The 24377-nt window shown below is 41.7% G+C and overlaps 1 long non-coding RNA gene across 1 annotated transcript in view; it reads right to left on the minus strand.

The window, feature by feature from the left end:
• The window catches only part of LOC111165682 (uncharacterized), a 144552-nt gene that overhangs the window by 19913 nt on the left and 100262 nt on the right, over positions 1-24377 (minus strand). The window contains exon 9 of the long non-coding RNA XR_016395100.1: positions 1-24099. This exon is cut by the window's left edge and continues 19913 nt beyond it. This is a non-coding gene — a long non-coding RNA (uncharacterized LOC111165682). The remainder of the gene's footprint in view (positions 24100-24377) is intronic.

Genomic DNA, 24377 nt, shown 5'->3' on the forward strand with positions numbered 1-24377 from the left:
GTGGGGCAAAGGGACGCTTGTGCCTCTAACTGAGGTACTCTGCAAGCATGCAACATTACTAATGTGGTACCCTAGCTGGAAAGGCATAACCTGGGAAAACATTAGGTAAAATAAAATGGGGGAATATTCTATAAAATAACTGAACCAATTTCTTTAAAAATGGCAATGAAAGGCAAAAGGCTGAGGAACTGTTACAGATCAAAGGAGACTAAAGAGTGGGGTGACCAACCGTCCCTGTTTGTCTGGGACTGAGTGGTTTCCCAGGACACAGGACTTTCCGTGATAAAATTGGAAAAGTCCAGGCAAACGGGAATGAATTAGTCACCCTCATGAGGAGACACAGTAGTTAAATGCAACGTGTGAAATGCGTGATCCTGGACTGGAGGGAAAATGCTATAAAAGACATTATTGGGACAAGTCATAGAATTTGAAATGTAAAAAAAATTGTGATAAAATATAACAGAAAATTACCATTTAAACAATTTTTAGGTGTATAGTTCAGTGGCATTAAGTGCGTTCACTACGTTGTACAACCATCGTCACTACCATCTCCAGAATGTTTTCATCTTTCCAAACAGAAACGCTATACCCAATAAATAGTGGCTGCCCATTTTCTCCTTCTCCCAGCCTCTGTTAACCACCATTCTACTTCCTGTCTCTGTGAATGTGCCTCTTCTAGGTACCTCATATAAGTGGAATCACACAACACTTGTCCTTTTGTGTCTGGCTTATTTCACTTAGCATAATGTTTTCAAGGTTCATCCATGTTGTAGCATAAATTAGAATATCATTCCTTTCTATGGCTGAATAATATTCCACTGCATGCACATACCACATTTTCTTTGTCCATTCATCTCTAGATGGACATTAGATTTGTCCCTACCTTTTGGCTATTGGTTTGTTTTGTTTTGGTTTTTTTTGGCTGCACTGGGTCTTCATTGCAGTGCTCGGGCTCTTCGTTGTGGTGTGCAGGCTTCTCTAGCTGTGGCACGTGGGCTTAGCTGCCCCGTGGCACGTGGGATCTTAGTCCCCGACCAGGGATCAAACCCACATCCCCTGCATTGGAAGACAGATTCTTAACCACTGGACCACCAGGAAAGTCCCCCTTTTGGCTATTGTAAATAATGCTGCAAAGAACATTGGTGTAGAAACACGGACTTTTTTTTTTTTTTTTTTTTTTTGCGGTACGCGGGCCTCTCACTGTTGTGGCCTCTCCCGCTGCAGGGCACAGGCTCCGGACGCGCAGGCCCAGCGGCCATGGCTCACGGGCCCAGCCGCTCCGTGGCATGTGGGATCCTCCCAGACCGGGGCACAAACCCGTGTCCCCTGCATCGGCAGGCGGACTCTCAACCACTGCGCCACCAGGGAAGCCCAAAACATGGACTTTTAAATTAAAGTATTACATTAGTGTAAAACTTCCTGAATTTGACGCCTGTGGTTGTAGAAGAGAATATCTTTGTTCTAAGGTAATACTCACTGAAATACTGAGGCAAAGGAGTATGATATACACATCCTATTCTCAAATGCTTCAGAAAAAAATGAGATACAAAGGAAATGTGGCAAAATGTTAAAAATTGATGAATCTGTGTAAAAAGTATGTGAGTTCTCCTATTATTCTTGCAAATTTTCCATAACTTAAGAATTTTAAAAATTCATAGAAAGTAAGGGAGAGAGAAATTTTATTTATGACAACCAGGCCTCGTGGAGCTAGAGGAATCTATGAAAAGCCAGCTGTCACAGAGCCTGAAATGTACGAAGAGGAGTGGAAGGTAACTCAGGATTCATCACAGTTTAATTTGGCATCTTGTCCCTCTGAGCGGAACTTGGCCACAGTGCACTTTTCTAGCTCTTTGTTGTTATGGTTTCTCAACTAGTCTGCTTCTTCTTCAACTGCTCCTGTTCCTACCAACTAATTTTTGCAACCTGTCTTGTCTTCTCTTCCTCTTGTCTTCAGCTTGCTCACAGCTTTTGCTTTCTCTTGCTTTCTACTTCCTCATCTTTAAGTGTGTGTTGGTTGCCACTGCCATCTTCCTCTGGTCCAGGCAGCTGTGATGGGGTCATGTGGAACAGAACATGACAATCTTTGCATAGAAAGAAAGAGCTGCAGCCTTGACATGTAAGCATATTGCTTGGCCAGTTCAGTCCAGCTTAAAACACTATGCCTGTAATAGTTGGTTGGTTTAGGGAGTTGGTATTGGGGGCACAGTGGGGAGAAAAGGCAAACCATCAAATCTCACCTCAGGCACTAATGGGTTTTTTTTTTTTTTTGGTCACCCTGCTTCTGGGTCTTAGTTCCCCAACAAGGGATTGAACCCAGGGCAATGGCAGTGAAAGCACTGAGTTCTAACCACTGGACAGCCAGGGAACCCTAATGATTCATTCTTGATTCATCTTGGAAATGTGTGATAAAAATAGAAACTATATATAAAAGTTCAAGAGAATTGAGGAGTCAAGATGTCATTATAATTTTGGAGAAAATTGTCAGAAAACCTTTCCTTCCTTCTTCCCTTCCCTTCCTTCCTTCCACAAAAATTAATTATGTGAAAGGCATTATAATGGATACTTTGGGGAATCCAAATTGTGTAAGATGTGGTCCCTGCCACAAGAAGCTTACAGTGCAGGACAACGTGTTTTAAATTAAAGGTTGCATCCTGTTAGTATGCATCTGAACTGCATTTTTTAAAAAATGGCATAAAAGGGAAAATTATTTGAGTCCATCACATTTTGCAACAGTAAATATTGTTCAGTGAATTTTTATATGTGTGTGTATGTGTCCATAGGATTGTGATATTAAATGTATTTCTACTGTGGGCTACAGAAAAACTGTCTGTAAGCTATTGATCTAGTAGAACTTAAACCTACAGCTTCAGTGATCACCCATATGCTGATTCGTATCTCCAGTATAGACCGTATTCCTGAGCTCCGGATATGGCTATCCAACTGCCAGCCGGACACGTCAAGCTCAACCTATCCAACATTGCCCATATCATCTTCCTCCTCAAAAAGTCCCTTTGCCTACATTGTCTGTTGTATGATATCAATATCCACCAGGTGAGTCAAGCCAGAAGCCCTGGAGTTCTCTATGGCATCTCCTTCTCCACTCATTGTTAACATCCAACTGGCCAGTTGGCCTCCTCTTCTCCATCCTCACTGACGGTCCTTGGTTTAGGCCCTGAGTAATTTCTCACCTGGTTTCTTGCCACCCTTCTTCACCAGTCATTTTTGTAACTAGTCTTTGCTAACTAGTCTCTTTGTCTCCAGTCTTATTTCATGACTCACAAGTCTGTGTATCACGTTGCTTCTCAAGTGAACTTCCAAAAGTGCTAATATGACATTTTCATTTCTGGTTGGAAATCCTTCCATGGTTCTCTGCTGCCTTCATATTAATGTCCAATCATGAGAGCTACAGTCTTTCTTGATCTGCCCCTGTGGCTTCTTCAGCCTCAATTACTGATCCTCAGCCCCATCTCAGATTCTAGAGGTGCCAACTAACTCTGGTTCCCAAACAGCTCAGGTGTTCTCATACTTCAATTTCAATCTTACTCCTGCCTTGAATCACTTCCTTTGTTTCTTTGCCTGTGTCTAAATCCTACCGCTCTTTCTGGACACAGCTCTAAGTGTCATCTGGTCTTGGGACCTGTTCTGACCACGCGCCAAGGCTTCCCTAGCATCTTGGGTGTGCCGCTGTCCCAGCAGTGACGAGTCCACGTGGTCATTGCTGTCAGGGTTGTCTTGATTACGAACTAGCTGACAGCAAGGACTCTGGTTTGTTCATCTCTGTAAAACATGCAACTAGCCCAAAGCCTGATACACTCAGCACTGACCAAACATTTGTTGAAAGGAAGAGTGAAGATGAAATCTCTTACTGGCCTACTCCTTGATTGTAATGATAGTATAATGATAATGTTAATTGCAAATCATTGCAAATACTGTAGTTCTCAAGAGTCATTAGAACGGATAAACAAGGTCCTACTGTATAACACAGGGAACTATATTCAGATCCTGTGATAAACCATGATGGAAAAGAATATTTAAAAAATGTCTAAACGTGTAAAAAAAAAAAGTCATTAGAACCAGAGGATTACTGATTGGCCAGATGTGCTTTGTCTAATTCTGATTCTATCATTCCCTTTTCCACCTCCCCCTTCTCTGTCTGGTTCCTATAACATGAGAATAAGAGAACATTACCATCTGCTTGTGGGAAACATCCAGGAATTTTCCCACCAACAGATCACTGTTTTTTAACAAAAAAGAAGAAAGTAAGAAAGAGATAGAAAGAAAGAAAGAAAGAGAGAGAGAGAGAGAGAGAGAGAAAGAAAGAAAGAAAGAAAGAAAGAAAGAAAGAAAGAAAGAAAGAAAGAAAGAAAGAAAGAAAGGGGGAAGGAAGGGAGGGAGGGAGGAAGGAAGGACTAGAGAAGAAGGCAAGTGGGCAATGTAGATCAAGTTTATTTTATCTTACACCTTCTTTGTTGTCCTTACTGTCCATCTGTAATGCTTTCTACGCCTTAGGGAGGTAGGTAGGCCAGATCCTTTTGGTGCTTACTTTGGATGTGACCCTGCTTGGAAGCAGGGTGTCTGATCCAAAGTGACTTTTGAGGAAGCTTCCAGTCTGGAGTGTATAATGCATGCACCCAAGGATACCGTATGAATTCATATGCCCCCAGAGAACCATCTAGATTTTCTCTCTATGCTAGGCACTGGGGATATAGTGACAAAGATGATGTGGCCTCTGTCTGGAGGAGGAGGGGAAATATTTTTCTTTGTTCCTATGCAAACTCTTCTGTTGTTTCAAACTTTTGTTTTCTTGGATTTTGCTTGACGTAAGTGAAACATAGTGCCATTTCTAATTTATTCAGCAATTTTGTTTCAAAGGGTTCCACCTCTCTGTGACAAGACAGAGCTATTCTTAATGCAAAGGTTTGGAGCCCAGAAATGGGAGCTCCAAAGGTCAATATATTCCTTATCCAAAATAAATAGGCTGTGGAGGCAAAATGTTCTATGAGGTTTACTTTTTTTGTGTGTGTGGTACGCGGGCCTCTCACTGTTGTGGCCTCTCCCGTTGCGGAGCACAGGCTCCGGACGCGCAGGCTCAGCGGCCATGGCTCACGGGCCCAGCCACTCCACGGCATGTGGGATCTTCCCGGACCGGGGCACGAACCCGTGTCCCCTGCATCGGCAGGCGGACTCTCAACCACTGTGCCACCAGGGAAGCCCTAAGGTTTACTTTTTTAATATGTAACATGGATGTGATGTTATCTACCACCTTTACATGTGAGGATTCACTGAGCTAAAATATGTGAAGTACCAGCAGAGAGGTGGGTACCCAGTGCTGTAACATCCACAAGTTGTGATTTGCCCTTCTAGTGCATCAGAAAACAGAGGGGACACCAAGGCTTAACCAGGAAGTGGCTGGCACAAACTCAGTGTTCCCACCACCCTTGGAGATGCTGTGGTGTCTGACACAGTATAGGCACAAGGAAGAATTTTTTTTTTTAAGTGCAATAAATGGCCCAGTTACAGGCTTGTGAATAAAGTAAACTCTGAAGCATCCTTTAAAGTGTTACTTTGGGGCTACACATAATGTGCCTTTCTCATCTTTGAGGCGAGGTGGAAGTCAGGGAACCATAACACGTTTTACCATCTAATTAGTCACTTGATCTTAATAGAAAAATGACTGGGTCCTTTGGGTTTTGCTCTACTTATCTAGATCATTTCCAGCTTTTTCTCTCAGTAAATCAATTCTCCACCTCTGTTACACAACATCTGGAACACATATGGTTTCTCAAAATGTCAGCGTGTGCATCTTTAGAGCAAAGCTACAAAGTATTACTTAGAATCATAACAAACAATGTTTTTAGCTACAGCAAAATTAGGGAGGGATTCGCTTGAAATTCTGTTGTGGTCATTAAAAACCTGACATTTTCCCAACGATAACTCCAATGTGTCTTCAGAAACGGCCCTCATTCCCATGGCTTCACACAAGATCCAATACTTCCCGGATTCTATAGCAACAATTAATTACTCCCTGGCCACTAAGTAATGTGAAGTCCTCTTGGCTGGGCCCATTCTCAGATTTGGCTGTGACCTCTAAGTTTCTAAGATGTCCCAAGAGCAAAGGGGCTTCGTCCTGGGATTTTAACTCAAGCTATGGGGGAAATGTGGTTGTAGAGCGCTCTGCTTTTCCCAAGGCTTCGCCTGAGTGTTGTATTGGTGGCAGAACTCTCCCTTATTCTCAGTTTCAACTCTACATGATGCCACACTTGTCACTGACACCTTGCCACCCCCTTGGAAGAGATCACGTCCGCATCAAATAACTCGTCTATGTGACACATTCAGCATTTGCTCTGGTCTGACCCCTCCTACTTATTCAACCTCAGCCTCCTTTTGTATCTGTCATTTGCTCTGCTTCTATCAGATCAGTTTTTTTTCATTGCCCCACAAATACTGTTGTCATATCTGGGCTGTACTCTTCCCCACCGGCTAAGCCCTTTCTTCTTTTTTTCACCTATCCAAATCCTTCTAGCCCTTGAAAGCCCAAATAGAATCTATTTCTTTTAGTGCTCTAATGCTCATTATTCTTCCCCTTCCCAAAACTCCTTTATTATTAATAACTGATATCCATTCATCATTCATTCATTCATTCTTATAATAAGGATTTACTAAGAACCCACGATGAGTTATCACCATTCTAGAGCTCAGGGTACCATAAGACAAAGTCTTTACTCTCTTGGAGCTTTTTTACACTTCTTCTAGTGTGGAAGACAGACCTTAAGCAAGTAAAACAAGTGAGTAGTGTAGCTTTACATTGAAACAAGTGCTATGAGCAAAAAATAAAGAGGCAGGATAAGGGCTAGAATATGGCCATGGGAGTGGAGGCTGTTTTTCATTCAGTGGTCAGGGAAGGCCTCTTTGAGGAGGAGACATTTGATATTTGAGCAGAGACTTGAATTATGAGAAGAAATCAGCCATGAGCCAACCCAAGAGAAGAGTGCTCCAGGTAAAGGGAATAGGAAGTGAAGTCCTGGAGATAGAAATGTTCTAGAAAGATGAGGAATGTTCTAGAACAGCAAGAAGGCTAATGTGAGGCAGAGTGTAGCAGGAGATGAGGATGTAGAGGATACAGAGGTGAGAAACGGTAGGGCTTTAAGGGAGAGAAGAATCAAGGGTGACTTCTTAATGTTAAGTCTGAGACCTGGTAGGGAAAGCCTAGGGGGAGGAAGGAAATAGATTTGTGTGAGCAGGAGAGATGTTGGATTTGGAAACAAGAGTTCATTTTTAGACGTATTAAGTTTGAGATCCCTTTAAGCATCTAAGTGTAGATGTTGGGTAGAGAGTTGGATATATACAAGTCTGAAACCCAATGAGAGGTCAGGCTAGAATTACAAAAAGCCAAGGGTCTAGACAACAACACCAAGGAAGAGTGTAGATTGAGAAGACGCCAGAGCCCTAGGGCCCGCCAGCATTTAGAGGTCACGGAGAAGGAGACAGAAGGGAGACTCAACTTGTGGCCACTGAAGTTTCCCACATTTCCAAACACATCCACGGCATTGTGTGGTGGGCTTGTAGTTTCACGTGTGCCGGACCTGTCTTGACAACCAAGACGGCAGACTTTTTGTGATCGCTCTCCACAGGAGTGAAGGTAAAGATCTAAAGCAATTTATTGGTGCCTAGTCTTGGCATGGTCCTTGTTTACTACGTATTTCTTACTGTTCCAAACTTTCTCACAGCGCTGAGTAAACACTGCCAAGCTATTGGGGGAAATATAGCTACTTCCTTTCTCAAGGACTGGATCTGTGAGTTAGTTAAGAATTCTCAGGCTTATTTTACTGGCAGTAAACTGATGCACAGAGAGATTAACTAATTTACACACAGCCCACACTGAGTCAATAGTTAGCCTGAGGCCACACTGCAGCGTTCAGTAGAATGTGTGCTGACTGCCAGCATCCCCTGGAGTGTTGGCTTTTTTTTTTTTTTTTTTTAATTGCTAACATATATGGGTGATCTACTCAGTGCTTTACAGACAGTAACTTTTTTTTTTAAACATCTTTATTGGAGTATAATTGCTCTACAATGGTGTGTGTTTCTGCTTTATAACAAAGTGAATCAGCCATACATATACATATATCCCCATATCCCCTCCCTCTTGCATCTCCCTCCCACCCTCCCTATCCCACCCCTCTAGGTGATCATAAAGCACTGAGCTGATCTCCCTGTGCTATGTGGCTGCTTCCCACTAGCTATCTATTTTACATTTCGTACTGTATGTATGTCCATGCCACTCTCTCACTTCATCCCAGCTTACCCTTCCCCCTCCCCGTGTGCTCAAGTCCATTCTCTATGTCTGTGTCTTTATTCCTGTCCTGCCTCTAGGTTCATCAGAACCATTTTTTTTTTTTTTTTAGATTCCATACATATGTGTTAGCATACGGTATTTGTTTTTCTCTGTCTGACTTACTTCACTCGTATGACAGACTCTAGGTCCATCCACCTCACTACAAATAACTCAGTTTCGTTTCTTTTTATGGCTGAGTAATACTCCATTGTATATACTTGCCACATCTTTATCCATTCATCTGTCGATGGACACTTAGGTTGCTTCCATATCCTGGCTATTTTACAGACAGTAACTCTTAATCCTCACAACACTCCATGCAATTGGCAACATTGTCCCCATTTTATGGATGAGGAAACTTGAGACATAAATGGAGAATTTCATGTGATAAAGTGGCAGATTTGTCTGGCTCCTAATCCATGCTCTTAACTACAATGTTACATGCCTGCTGAAACAGAATATCTGGGAATAGGACACAAGAGTAGTTGGTATTTAGAAAACACTCTGGAACATTTTTTAAATTAATTTTTATTGGAGTATAGTTGCTTTACAATGTTGTGTTAGTTTCTACTGTACAGCGAAATGGATCAGCCATGTGTATATATATATCCCCTCCTTTTTGGACTTTCTTCCCATTCAGGTCAACACAGTGCATTAAGTAGAGTTCCCTGTGCTATATACTATGTTCTCATTAGTTATCTATTTTATACATACTATCAATAGTGTATATGTGTCAATCCCAATCTCCCAATTCTTCCCACACCCCCTTCCCCCTTGGTATCCATACATTTGTTCTCTACGTCTGTGTCTCTATTTCTGCTTTGCAAATAGAACCATATATACCATTTTTCTAGATTCCACGTATATGTGTTAATATACAATACTTGTTTTTCTCTAACTTACTTCACTCTGTATGACACTCTCTAGGTCCATCCACATTTCTACAAATGACCCAATTTTTTAGGGCTGAGTAATATTCCACTGTATAAGTGTACCACATCTTCTTTATCCATTCCTCTGTTGATGGACATTTAGGTTGCTTCCACGTCCTGGCTATTGTAAATCATGCTGCTATGAACATTGGGGTGCATGTGTCTTTTTGAATTATGGCTTTCTCTGGGTATATGCCCAGTAGTGGGATTGCAGGGTCATATGGTAGTTCTATTTTTAGTTTTTTAAGGGACCTCCATAATGTTTTCCATAGTGGCTGTATCAATTTACACTCCCACCAACAGTGCATGATGGTTCCCTTTTCTCCACACTCTCTCTGTAGAGAGAGTGTGTAGATTTATTGTCTGTAGATTTTTTAAAATAATTTTATTTACTTACTTATTTATTTGGCTGCGTTGGGTCTTTGCTGCTGCACATGGGCTTTCTCTAGTTGCGGCGGGCGGGGGCTATTCTTTGTTGCAGTGTGTGGGGCTTCTTATTGCAGTGGCTTCTCTTGTTACAGAACATGGGCTCTAGGCACATGGGCTTCAGTAGTTGTGGCACGCAGGCTCAGTAGTTGTGGCGCACAGGCTTAGTTGCTCTGTGGCGTGTGAGATCTTCCTGGACCAGGGATTGAACCCATGTCCCCTGCACTGGCAGGCAGATTCTTAACCACTGCACCACCAAGGAAGTCCATATTGTTTGTAGATTTTTTGATGATGGCCATTCTGACCAGTGTGAGGTGATACCTCATTGTAGTTTTGATTTGCATTTCTCTAATAATTACTAATGTTGAGCATCTTTTCATGTGCCTCCTGGCCATCTGTATGTCTTCTTTGGAGAAAGGTCTATTTAGGTCTTCTGCCCATTTTTGGATTGGGTTGTTTGTTTTTTTGATATTGAGCTGCATGAGCTGCTTGTATATTTTGGAGATTAATCCTTTGTCAGTTGTTTCATTTGCAAATATTTTCTCCCATTCTAAGGGTTGTCTTTTCATGTTGTTCATGGTTTCCTTTGCTGTGCAAAAGTTTTAAATTGCATTAGGTCCAATTTGTTTATTTTTGTTTTTATTTTCATTACTCTAGGAGGTGGGTCACAAAAGATCTTCCTGCAATTTATGTCAAAGAGTGTTCTGCCTATGTTTTCCTCTAAGAGTTTTATAGTATCTGGCCTTACATTCAGGTCTTTAATCCATTTTGAGTTTATTTTTGTGTATGGTGTCAGGGAGTGTTCTAATTTCATTCTTTTACATGTAGCTGTCCAGTTTTCCCAGCACCACTTATTGAAGAAGCTGTCTTTTCTCCATTGTATATTCTTGCCTCCTTTCTCATAGATTAGGTTATGATATGTGCATGGGTTTAACTGTGGGCTTTCTATCCTGTTCCATTGATCTATATTTCTGTTCTTGTGCCAGTACCATGCTGTCTTGATTATTGTAGCTTTGTAGTATAGTCTGAGGTCAGGAAGCCTGATTCCTCCAGCTCCGTTTTTCTTTCTCAAGATTGCTTTGGCCATTCGGGGTCTTTTTTGTTTCCATACAAATTATAAAATATTTTGTTCTAGTTCTGTGAAAAATGCCATTGGTAATTTGATAGGGATCGCATTGAATCTGTAGATTGCTTTATGTATATACAGGTTTGAGAATCCAAGGTTCATGGGATCTCAAGTTTATTCTTTGAAGCTCATAGTCATCTTAAAATTCATTCTACTAAGCTGTTTATTTTTAATATCTCAGTATCCATGTTAAGTTAATTTATTAGAGTCTCATACACTACTCTGAGTAACATTTTGTTAAACATAGGAAACAGCTTACAGGACAGTTTATCATTTCCAGAGAGGTAAAGCATGTAACTGTACATTGAACCAGATTGCGTTGTCTGATATGTTGACAATCATTACCTAACAATTTCAAGCCTCATGCCATGGACATTGATGTAGCCTACTCTCAACAAGAATAATGCATCTTTTCCCACTGTATTTATGATTCTACACATTTGCCTACTCAGCTCCATAAACAATAATGAAACAAATCAATCATAGTGTCAGCACAAGAGCATGAATGACTCCATGTTGCTGGCTGAGAGGAGGTGGGAATGGGTTGTGTTTACACTCCCCAGGCTAGTAAAGAGAAAGGCTTTTGAGGTAGGGGATGGCCCAGAGCCCTCAGAAAAGTCAGTCCATGGAGTATTCTCTGACAACCTTTGCAGATGGTCTCAAGAGCTTATGGGATGAAAGGGAAATGGAGTCAGAGAAGTATTAAAAAAACAAAAACAAAAAACAGAAATGAATCCAGTTCTTGGGTGAAAAAAAAGAAACCTATTGAAGTACAAGGCTTTTAGATCATAGGTGATAACATCTAGTAAACTTATTTCTGTTGACCGGGGAATTGTGTTTTACTGTCACGGATCTCCTCGAGTTTGCATCATTTGCACAATGAGACTGGTTTCACCTGTTTGCAACTGTTAAACTCTTAGTCATTAGTTAAGTTGTTTAAGTCAATTTTCCCAGCAGTTTATCCTATACACTTTTTTTTAATCCCACAATAGAAATCAACCAAGGCTGCACACCTGTTGTATATTGTCAACAAAAAAAAAACTATTTGAAGTAGAAATGAGTGAGGCCATTACACTAGAGGGAACTGTAATCTGAGTCTTTCATCTGAAAAGATACAAAGAAAGAGAAATATAATTGGGCTAGAGGGTGGAGAAGAGGAAGGTTAGTGGTGGAAGGGTGGGAATTGGGATGAACTTCTAAGGTGTACATCTTGGGTATAAAGTTGTCAGATTTAGCAAAAACAAAAAAGAAAGAAAAAAGAAAAGAGAAAGAAAAATATAAGATGCTAAAATAAATCTGAATTTCAGGTAAACAGCAAATAATTTTTAGTGTAAGTCTGTCTCATGTAATATCTGAGACAGACTTATACTAAAAAATTATTCGCTGTTTATCTGAAATTCACATTTAGCCGAGTGTCCTGTATTTTATCTGGCAACCCTAGTTCAGTAGTGCCTTTTAATCTCAGTTTGAAAAAAATCCTTTTAGAAGACAGATGTCTTCAGGAAACTGGGTCATGGATTCAACAACGTAATACTTGCTAATTATACCGCACAGTGTGATGAGATGATATATTTATTTAATATAAATAAACTAGCAATTGTAATGGCTTAAACTTAGCTATTCTGATTTGAAAAATCATCCACTTTATTTATCTATTTGGTATGAGTAGGAATAAACTAAAAATGGGCAACACTGATTCTAAGACTTATAGACAAGGAAACATCCATCCATTCATTCATTTACTCATTCTTAATTTTTATCTGTACAAAGGCTTTCTGGTAGTTATGTTTTATTACATTTTATTTTAGTGATCAAATAATTATCATATATGGACTCCCTGACCCAGTTTCTTAAATAATTCTGCATGGTAATAACTTAAATTTAAAGAGATAATAGACCCAGCCAAAGACAAAACAAAGCCCCAAAGAAAGAGCCGACTTGCCACCATCACTTACCACAATCTGTCCAATTCCAATTTGTCCAGGATGGCAATGAACTAGCACATACAGAGGTTGAAACAGTATAGGCTTAGAGTTGGGTGCTGAGATTGTAATGGGAGGAAAGAAGGGAGAAACAGCATGAAGGAGAAATAAAGTCTAAGTAAAAGAAGTGCAAATGCACCAGATTCTGGCTGAGAGAGGGTAAGGCAAGGATGGGGGAAAGGTAAGGGAAGGAGGTGTGACCTGAGCTTGGTGGGAAAATGAAAGGACGGCACAGAGATGAGTGAGCAAGTGTGAGGATGAGAGTTTGTAGATTGTCCAATATTTGAGGGGATGTCAGATGAAAGGAAATTTATTTTGTCTAGCTCCAGAGAGTGAAACCAAGGTCAATAAATAGACATAGCAGGAAAACAGATTTTTACACCATTTTGGCAAGAGCTTCCTAAGCTTCAGAGTTGACTGCTGATAGCACAGCCCATCCCTGGAGATGTGTGAAGAAGTAGAGGCTGGCTGACTGGTGGGCAGGCCTGGGGTGGAGACGATTCCTGTCTTGGGTAAGAAGTGGACTCAACAGATGCTCTCCAAGGCCCCGTCCCACCTGTGGTGTATGTATCAATCCAGCAGGGCCTTGTGTCTTTTATCAATCGCTATGTCCTCAGTGCCTAGAACAGTGCTTGACACACAGTAGGTCTCAGTAAATCTGTAGGGTCGCAGGGGAGGTGCTTTCTGGAGGAGGTGGTACTGTTTTGGGCCTTGGCCTTGATGTGATAGGGAAAGGGAAATTAGCTTAAATTAAATCAACACACAAAGAGCATCTACATTTGGAGGAGGACAGGCTATAGGGCTCTATTTTGTGGGAGCTACAAATTACATAATCCATGTTTCCCCAGTCCATACCAGCCTGGAGAGGAAAAAGAGAAAAAGATAATAGGCAAAAACAACATTTCTCTGGTTCTCTCATTCTCCTCTGCCTACAGTATTTTCATTCCCTTCAAATTTCTCACCAACTGGGCTTCCCTGGTGGCGCAGTGGTTAAGAATCCACCTGCCATTGCAGGGGACACGGGTTCGATCCCTGGTCCGGGAAGATCCCACATGCCACGGAGCAACTAAGCCCATGTGCCACAACTACTGAGCCTGTGCTCTAGAGCCCACGAGCCACAACTACTGAGCACATGTGCCGCATCTACTGAAGCCCGCGTGCTCCTAGAGCCCGTGCTCTGCAACAAGAGAAGCCACCACAGTGAGAAGCCCGTGCACTGCAATGAAGAGTAGCCCCCACTCGCTGCAACTAGAGAAAGCCCGCGCACAGCAACGAAGACCCAACACAGCCAAAACTAACTAACAAAATAAATAAGTTTATTTAAAAAAAAAATTCTCACCAACTAGTTCTAGGAGCCGCCAGGGGATGGCCCTCCTGCCTTCTGAACTCACAGCTATTAAAGGGTATTTGATTGTGTTATTTTTCTGTCCTCTGGCTTGCTGTTTTCTCTCCTGCTTCGTCCTATGGTGGTGATGTGTCTACATTTCTATCAGCTCCAATGATGCCACAGCTTCCATATACCCCACCAAGCCACCAAGGCTGTGCTGCACCTGCTAAATATGCTCTGCCCACCACCATCAGCGACTGCACTCAAAGTACACATGTTGCGGGAGTGAATAAAAATCTCAAGGGAGAAAACACGGAGTCAGTTGGCAGCAGTAAGAGCAGAAGACACCAACAAGGGAGCCACTGAGCCACCACAACTGTGAAGTTACAATGGGGGAGGACAACCAGGAGAGCGGCTGCATTGCACAGTGGGAAAGGACATGGCCCTGGAGCCAGAGCAGCTGGGCTGCCTTCCTTCGCCACTCTATGCCTCAGTTTCCCTCTATGTGAAGCAGGGACAATGACAGTGCCTCTCATAAGGCTGTTGTGAAGACTAAGCGAGTGAGCACAGGCAGAGCTCAGAGCTGTGCCTGCCCATGGAAGCCGTTGGTCTGTGAGACCCTTTATTAATGGTGCTGTCATGATTCTCTGAAGATGTCCAGTTCCCCTTGGGGGCCACTGTTCCTGTTTTCCTCAGTGGCACTGCAGCCTTACGATAAACTTTGAGCAGGTTTCTGCTCCTTGCAACAGAAGGAGCCTAATTACCACTACAGATTTGAATCCTCAGGTGAATGTAATAACTCAGATTCTCAAGGTGGAATTTTCACCACTGTCCTTTGAGAAGCAGTAGAGAATAAAATCAACAGGTAGTCAGTACCCACAGTTATCAAATACCCACAGAGCCATCTTTGTCTTGGGGAAACAAGGCAAACATTCACTAAGTGATGATGAAATATTTGAACATCTGTTCATATCTTCAGCAGAAGTGATGATGCTAGCCCCAAATGTATACATTGTGGAAGCAAACTGCTTTCTTGTCTTGGTGTTATAGGCTGTTCAGCCATTAGCAACAAAAAAAATTTTTTTAGCTTTATGAGAAATGTAAACAAGGGACTTCCCTGGTGGTCCAGAGGTTAAGACTCCACGCTCCCAATGCAGAGGGCCCAAGTTCCGTCCCTGGTCAGGGAAATAAAGATCCTACATGCCGCAAGTAAGACCCGGTGCAGCTAAATAAATATATATATATGTATATACATATATTTTTAAATTTAAACAAATTTTTCTTTACCCTGAGTGGATTCCACATTTTGGTCAAGCTATCCTTTTGTTACCTAAGTGGGCCTCAAAGAGTGGCCTTTAATTTCAAATGTCTTGGGAGGAAATAAATTTTCATTATTATATTTTGAAAGTATTTTAAAAATATCTAGAGCACATCAAGGGAGAAATATCTGCTGGCTGATGGAAATTTAAACGTAGCATTCAAGTGAAAGGTTGGGGCTACAGATATACAGACTTGGAAGGCATTAGTATATAGGCCATAATTAAAGCTCTAGGATCATTAAAGTGAGTGGGAAGAGGGATTGTATAAAGTGAAGAGAGAAAAAGACAAATTACTATTTAGGGCCTTTTTCGAAAAAGCCTTGGTCATCAGCTTTACATGTGGAGCCTGCTGTTCCTGGGCTCCACCCTGGACCCATTAAACCTAAATGACTGAGGCGAGGGAAGTTTGTACCTTTTTATGCCCTTCACCCGGTTCACCTACTCCTCTACCTCCCAACCACCAATCTGTTTTCTGTATTTATAAGTGCAGGTTTTGTTTTATTTGTTTAGATTTCACACATAACTGAGATCATAGGATATTTTGTCTTTGCCAGACTTATTTCACTCAGCATAATGCCCTCAAGGTCCATCCAATGTCCTCAAGGTCCATCCCATGCAAACAAAAGTTTGAGTCCCACAGAACTGAGGGAAGGGTATATTTGCATCAGGCACAGAAAAGGGTGCCAAAAAGGAGGTATAACAAATTGACTCCTGGCTGGAGGTTGTGCATAGGTATCCATAATGGATTCTTTCCCAGATTTCTTGGTGGTGGCTTTTTCCTCGGCTTGGTTCCTGTAGTGCCTTGGAGCCAGAGAATCAGAGGTGGCGACACATGCAGATGCCGTTAGAGTGAAAGAACGTGGCTCACTTAAAGTAGAAGTGGTAAATTCTCTAAGGCAGCCTCAGCCAGGCCTTCAGTTTATCAGGCTCGGGGCCCCCTCCACGTCCCACTGGGTGAGGAAGCCACACCAACACAGTCCAGAACCCACGCACTGTGAGAGACTGGGGGTATCAGCAAGCCACAGGCCTCTGATCCCAATGTTGCCTTTCCAGAGGTTGGGGAAGGGGGTCACATTGGACCTCAGAGTTGACTGGAAGTTCCAGAGGGCAGCCCTATGTGCGCTTGGGGCTGGGCGGGTTGGTGAGGCACGTCTGGAGAATTTATGTGAAGAGGGAACCCGTGTGCCATCCAACAGAATCATGCTCATATCCAAAGAGCTGCAGCTGGCTTGCACATACCAAGAGGCAAGAGTTGAGTCAAACCAGTTCTGAAGGTGTCACTTAAGCCACTTGCTGGGGTGCTTTGCAGTCAATCCTGTAAGATACTTTGACTTTTACCTTGTAACTATTTTGTGAGGAACTCTTTCTTTAATATATAACATTTTTCCTTAAGAAGTTCCATCTTCCTCTCAGGATGAATCTGAAAGAGTGACTTTACAGAACTTAATGTTGCCGAGGAGTGACAATTGCCAACATGCAGGAATGGGTGGGATTCCTCGTTACGGTGCATGTCTAGAATTGCTATAAACGTAGAGGGGGTCATTTTGGAATAAAAATGTTTATAACTTGATCCCGGCATTGAACAACTGGGGCTGTTAAATTGAGATAGAATTATGTTAAATAACATAAATGTATTTAAATCCAGCCATACATCACTGGGACAGAATGTGTGTGTTCTTCCCCGTTACCTCCCTGAAGGAGCAAATGTAAATCTTAACTCGAGTATAACTTACACTTTCCTTTAGGAGGGAGGAAAAAGTAGGCCTGGGCAGCTTTAATATAACATTTATAATGGCTATTTTATATGTCGTGGAGGTTAGCGTCTTAAAATTGCTTTGCCTTCACAGAGAAAGGCACCAAAGAGAGACGATGGAGCACAAAGGGTGGAGGGTGCTTATTAATGTGTTAAGCATAAATGTTTATGCTTATTTTTCCTTGTTATACGTGCTCATTGGAAATATTTCTAAGATCATAGAAATACAATCCCATCCTCTATAGACAAGCAGGGTTAACAGCTTAAATATTCTTGAAATTTTAGATACACGATCACACAGATGATGAAGAAACTACTTTCCATAAAAGGATAGGGAACATGCAAATCCCTGGGAAGCACATTCCCCGTGGGAGGGATGAGATAAACGCTTGTAATGGGCTGTATTAACCATCCTCGGAGACAAGATGCAAACAGTCAAAGGCAACAGCGAGCTGTGGCGTGACTACCGTGGGTAGCTGGACTTCATCCTTGCATGCAAACCAAAAGCCAAGAGATTTACCGAGCTCCCCGACACAGGCGCATCTGTCCCTTCCTTAAATCCGATTTGCTTACCATCTGTTCCTTTACTCCAGCCTTGGCTGTAAACAAAGTTTACGCACAGGGGTGCATTGTGTTGCCAGGCAGCTCCCCTTGCTCGTCTAAAACAGAGTCAGTTCTGGACTGAAAGACTGTGGGTCCCATTATTATCCATTTTCCCTAACAATATGAACTGTGAGAGCGTTGAGAGTAATTTTAGAAATGGCATTTTTAACTTCACTTGGTAAACGTGATGCGACATAACTATCTGGTTTTGAAAATTCTGTAAGGAAACAACACTTCATGCATTGGGATAATTTATAATAGATTGTGAAAAAGGATTTCGCCTGCCTTGCAGAACAGTAAGGACATTGTCGGGGTAAGTCCCTACCCACAGTAAACGGATCAAGGAGAAACTGACGTGGCAGCTGCAGCGGGAGGGAACTCACCGCCTCCAAGGTTACAATTTATCATGGGGTTGGGGGGAGGAGAGGCGGGAGGAGGTGAAGATGACTTAAAGATGTGTATCTAGGATGTGAGGTTGTGTCTCTGAGAATGTACTAGAAGAGCCGACCATCTGGCAGCTGTGGGGAGGGATCAGCTGATCTTTGGTCTCCAGCTCTAGTTTTTACAGCTATATCATATTTATAATGCAATCTTCCTGGGAGAAGGTTGGAGTGCTACACATCTTTGAATGGACTTGGTTAATCCTTTTACTGTCCCATGAGTAATGAGAGAAGGAGAGAGGAGCAAACAGGAAAAAAAATTCCACATTGAAAGTGGTCACTGCCATGGCGAAGAAGAAAATAACATTCGCTCTGCTAAGCAACACCAGGAAAAGTAAACCTTGTGATTCTTTTCCATTGAGTCTCAGTCTAGGCCGTGGCAGAAGTGGTCAGAATTCACTCAAAGAGGGTTAATTCTGACCATGCAAATCATTGTCGATGAAAAGTGCCCCCATGGCAGGGGAGGGGGTTTGCCTGTTTGGGGGGGCCACAGTCAGGGGACAAACTTTTGGCTAGTACAGCTGGGAGACTGGTGACCTACAGGGAGGACTGTGCAAATAAGTAAATGCATTGAGGATTTCTTGCTGTCAGAAGGGAATTACAAATATGGAAAAGGGAAAGGCTAGAATAAATCCTGTGGTGTTAGACTGGGAGTGGAGAAATCAATGTGAACTCATAGCTTTATGCAGACATGGATATAGAAATAGGTATAAATGTGTGTAGGTGTTTGTGTGTGTGTGTTCATAGATATCATACATGTACATACACATACACATATGTAGATAGATATATGCTTATATTTCCTAGTTCTATCTGCTGAGAGGGCTAGAAGCAAAGATATCCCGGTAGCAATAAGCAAACCTCTCTTGCAGAACTGGGCTTCTGAATGTTATTCTCCATTTAGTGGAACCAGGGTTCCTTAGAGAAATGGTTGACTCTAGGGCTGGGGTAGGAGAAATAAAAGGTGAGACAGGACCATCTTGTACCACAAACTAAGGCAATGCTCAGAGAATGATGGGGACATATCAAAAAGACAAAAGAGCTGCTTTCAGTGAGCTCCCACTGACCAAGTCTGGGGTGATTTGAGTATCATAGTAATGACAGTTACTGATTTTACCCATTTGAATAAAATAGGAATCCATGAGTCTACAATGATAAAAATTAAATGAAAAAATGGAGGAGAAAGAAAGCCCTATCTTACCATAGAAATCTAAAGGCATTTCTTCACAAAACAGTCGGGAATGACTCAGCAGAGAATCCTGTAAGACACTATCTTCACCAAATGCAACAAGAAAATTAGTAACAGGACAAATTGACATCATGTGTCTCCTGATATGGCGCAATGAGAAGAGCAAGGAATTACTTCTGAGGGATTCTTACTGCAAATGCATAAATCACGAGGAAACATCAGACAAACCCAAACTGCAGGACATTCTGTAAAGTAACTACGTGCTTCAAGAAATGTCAAGGTCATGAAAAAGAAGAAAAAAATGAGGAATTTTTCCAAAATAAAGGAGACTAAAGAGAAATGATAACTATAAAGGACCTGGACCTATTACTGGGTCAACGAGTAAAATTTGTTTTTGTTTTTATTGAAGTATAGTTGATTTACAGGGTTGTGTTAGTTTAGGTGTACAGCAAAGTGGTTCAGTTATATATATATAATATATATATGTATAGTCTTTTTCAGATTCTTTTCCCTTATAGGTTACGTGTATTACAAAATATTGAGTCTAGTAGTTCCCTGTGCTATACAGTAGGTTCTTGTTGGTTACCTATTTTATATATAGTAGTATGTATACGTTAATCCCAAACTCCTAATTTACCCTTCCCCCACTTTCCCCTTTAGCAGCCATGTTTGTTTTCTATGTCACAACAGGTGAAATTTGAATGGGATCTGTGAATTATATGGATGTTGGATCAGTGTTAATTTTCTGATCTTGATGGTTATACTGTGTAGGAGAATCTTCTTGTTTATAGGAAATACAAAATACATGTTGAAGGATCAAGGAGTAAGGGGCATCATGTCTGAAGCTTTTTCTCAAATGTCTCAGGAAAAAACTTTAAAGTATGTGTGTATGAAGGATAAGGCAGATGTGATAAAATGGTAACAATCGGTAAATTGACCGAAAGGTATAGGGGAGCTTCAAGTACTACTTTTACAACTTTTCTATAACTTTAAATTTCAAACTAAAATATATAACAACAGAAAAAAAGCCTACTGTGAGTCTCTGTGTACACAGACCATAGTGAATCAAACTGAGCGGGTCAATTCAAATGGAATAATAATGAAGCTTAAAGCATGACACTCCCTTACTGAGTCCCTGCCCTCAAGTTGCTCACCAAGGGGTACGAGGGATACACTGAAATGATGGGGTGGGAGTGCAACATAAATGGCACGAAGAGTCAGCTGCTACAGCAATTCAAGGGAGCCAGAAGGCTCCACTGAGGTGCTGCATGAAGAGGTCCTGGACAGGATTGGGGCAGGAGACTGGTGGTCCTGTTTAGCATATAGCCACAGGATTTAGGCATTTCTGAGAACTCTATTTTCTTTTTGATCGCAGTGCAGGCTGGTCTGTTTCTCACCTCCACACTCTTGCTCCTACTGCTTCTCTTCCCTGGAAAGTGGGCAGTTTATGAGCTTGGAGGATCCACTGCATCCATTTTTCAAGATTTAGCTCATATCCCTTTCTTTGACTTTTCTGACCTACTTGCTCTGCTCCAGACCGAAAATTCCTTTTCTCTTGTGCCTCTATTGTTCTTAGTACCTGTATCACTGCACATGTGGCTCTTTACGGAGCTTGTCAGTTTGTCTGTCCATCCCTCCCAGCCTGAGTCTCCTGGACGGCTTTGTATCTTTATATCTCCAATGGATATAGTGGGAGCTTGGGAATTGCTAAAATAAATTAACCTGAGACTTCCCCTAAATGTGTTTCTTCCTCTCCTTTCCATTTTTACTCCTAGGTTAACTAAAGGCTTTCTTTATTCAGTGAAAACATGTCCTGGGCTTTTCAATTTCAGGTAGTGTGAATCCAAATTTGAGGGAAAATATTTTCTTTTCTACCCTGAGACCATCGGTGAAGGTGGAGGGAGAGATGAACCATGTTGGGAACAGCAACAAGATCTACCACACCAGTGGTTAAATTCTTGATTAATGATTCAGTGACCAGCCCACATAGAAATATGCAAACTACTCCTTGGGGTTATGCTGGGGAGGTACCATAATGACCACAGCTGATTGTAAGAGCCAACCAAAATTGTGTTAACCACTGATGCTTGGAAGCTTCTCACGTCAAAACAGCTGCTTAGACCTTCCTGCCACAGTAGTATTATAATAATCATTAGCAACAGCTAACATTCCTATAAGCACTCTTCATCCACGCACCATAAGCACCCAGCAAATGTCACAAATTCTGTGTACTCAGGCGTCACCTGCCCCATCTATGGAATGAGGCAGCACTGGGGAGCAGAAAGCAGCTGCTTCCTACAGTGTATTATTGAGGCACCAGTTGCAAAGCCGAACTCCTCCTCTCCTCCATGGTAATTGCAGTTTGAGGTTTGAAAGAACATCTTTTGTGAGTCGATTTCTGTTCCACCTCTTACTATATACCATTATGAGACTGCTGTCCTCCTAGGAGCAGTAAATCATCAGTCTCCTACAGAATGCTGAGAGGTTTCTGACTGGAAAAACCTCTCCTTGCTACAGTGAATACGTAAGTGCTAAAGCTTTCCTCTGTCTGCTGTCTTCACCGGTTTTAAACATTTGTTTGCACCAAGTGCTGTTTCACCCTTGAGGGAGCAGCCTCCTCACCTCATAGGCCAGCTGGCAGCTGTGGAAGAGTTTTCAACACCAGATTATTTTAAGGCATCTGTAAAGTGGGTGAAAACTAACTCTAGTGAAAAACTGTCTTAAAAAAATGAACCTTTTAGAAATAAATCAGAATAACAACCAAGCCCTGCAGAACAGCTGGCTCCTCGAACACCTAGAATTTTACATGGTGCCCAGCAGTGTTTGCAAGATTCTATCCTGACAACCGTGTCATGGGCCATCTTTAGCAAAGAATAATATGAACCTGCTTTCACATGCTCTTCAGCAGGATGACATCGGACCCAAAAGATTGCTGTAATTGCAGTTTCTGGTTTCAGCGATTTCACACTGAAATGGTAAAACCAAAAAAGCTCATTGGCATATGTTATATAATTTTTAAATGTGTACTTAGTAGTAAATATCAGCTTGATTGCGTAGCTTGTTGATATGACCTTAAAGCAAATTAAAAAAACAAAACAGTTTTATTCTTACACATAACGGCACAGCACATTTCTCTGTCGTATGATATCATACACCAGCACGGCTTAGTATGACTGAACCAAAGCAAATGGAGGAGCTTACAGACCATTACTTCTATATCTGCAGGGTAGTCCCCCAATCAGCCCAGCGTCACATAGGAGGCAGGGCCGTTACCCTCTCTTTACAGATGAGGAAAGGAAGGCCCAGAGAAGATGCATGGCAGCCAGACCTAGAGTGTGGTTCTCATGGTCCTAAGTTTAGCTCATGAAGTCATGACATCTTTCTGGGTTAAGGATTATGGTTTTAAAACTGATTGCTCATGCAGCAATTCATTATTATAAATAATCTAATAATTCACGATGAAGGAACTAGAAAACCAGGGCTAGCAACAAGTGTGTGACAGCTTGAATTTTCACCAGCTGTATTCATTGGCTCGAGGCCCGGATGCCATCTGACCTTCAAGCTAGCCAAGCACGTGGGTATTTCTTATCAGCCCTCAGAACCAAAAACTCACTGTGATATTTTAGAGAGCCAGAATTTCGTTAGGGAGGGAAAAGGGCGAAGATAATAAAGATGCCGCCTATTTTGAGATGGACTTGTTATTTCTTCCTGGTTATGGCTCTGAGGGTGAGAAGCATCAATGTTATTAATCAAGTATCTTTTGAGCCCTTACTTATGGGTCTAGCCCTGCATATAGATACTGTAGAGAATAAGAAAAGGTTAAGGTATAATTATAGGCTCAGTGGTTTTCTATCTAGTTGTAGAAAGTAGGAACACATAAGATGCTGTCCGAGCAGCGATGGCAAACTTTGGCCCATTGATCAAATCCACCTGCCTCCTGTTTTTGTACAGGGCATGAGCTAGGAATGGTTTTCACAATTTTAAATGGTGGGAAAAAAATTAAAATAAGAATAACATTTTGTGACATATGAAAATTATATGAAATTAAAATTTCAATACCCATCCATCAGAGTTTATTTGGACACAGCCACTCTTGCTTACGTGTGTCTTCTCCGTACCTGCTTTTGCACTACAGTGGGCAGCAGAGTTGAGTTGTTCTGACAGAGACCATATGGGGCCACAAAACCTAAAATAGTTACTATCTGGTCCTTTCACAGAAAAAGATTGCTGACCCTGAGGTCGTTAATAATGGTGCTAAGTGGGGTGGTTTAGAGTCAGCTGAAGAACCAGAGGACTTCCACGAGGGGAGAGAGAATTTTGGGTGGGAATAAAGCTTCAAGGAGAAAGTGCCTCCAAGTAGAGCTTGAAGGATAAAGATATTGAATCTTGCGGTTGGGGGAAAGGCTAGCCAGATGTGGCTGTCCAGATGTGGCTGTCCACTTGGCTCCACATTGACAGCAATGTGACCTTGGTAAGTTCTTTAACTTCTATACCTCAGTTTCCTCAGCTATTAAACACAAATCATAATACCCACTTCCCAAGACTGTTGTGTAAAGCCCACAGTTAAGATTTCATATGCAAAGTTAGCACATTGCCTGGTACAGAGCTGGAGTCTCGTCAATGTTAGCTGTTGATAGCGGTGATTGCCGTTCGTTCTCACATTTGGATATCTATTAATGAAATAAGGCAACATTTCACCTAAAAATTAAACCCTTCAGAGTTTATTAGTGAAGAAGCTTTTAAAATCTTAGAAGATGAATTCGAGCAATTGAATCCCATGAAGTTGTTAAAATGATGTCAAAAAGAATTATAGCGCAGGAATATATTCCCAGTGTGTTCTGTGAAGATAAGTTTCATAAACATGGAAATTCTATTTTGCCAGTGCATCCAGACTGGAAACTCTCTAAGAGAGTCTAGCGAAAGCTATTGACCCCTCTCCTTGATAAAT

The sequence above is a fragment of the Delphinapterus leucas genome, chromosome 1, assembly GCF_059928025.1.
Source record: "Delphinapterus leucas isolate spDelLeu-1000000601 "Yukka" chromosome 1, BTC_Dleu_Yukka2, whole genome shotgun sequence".
Lineage (NCBI taxonomy): Eukaryota > Metazoa > Chordata > Mammalia > Artiodactyla > Monodontidae > Delphinapterus > Delphinapterus leucas.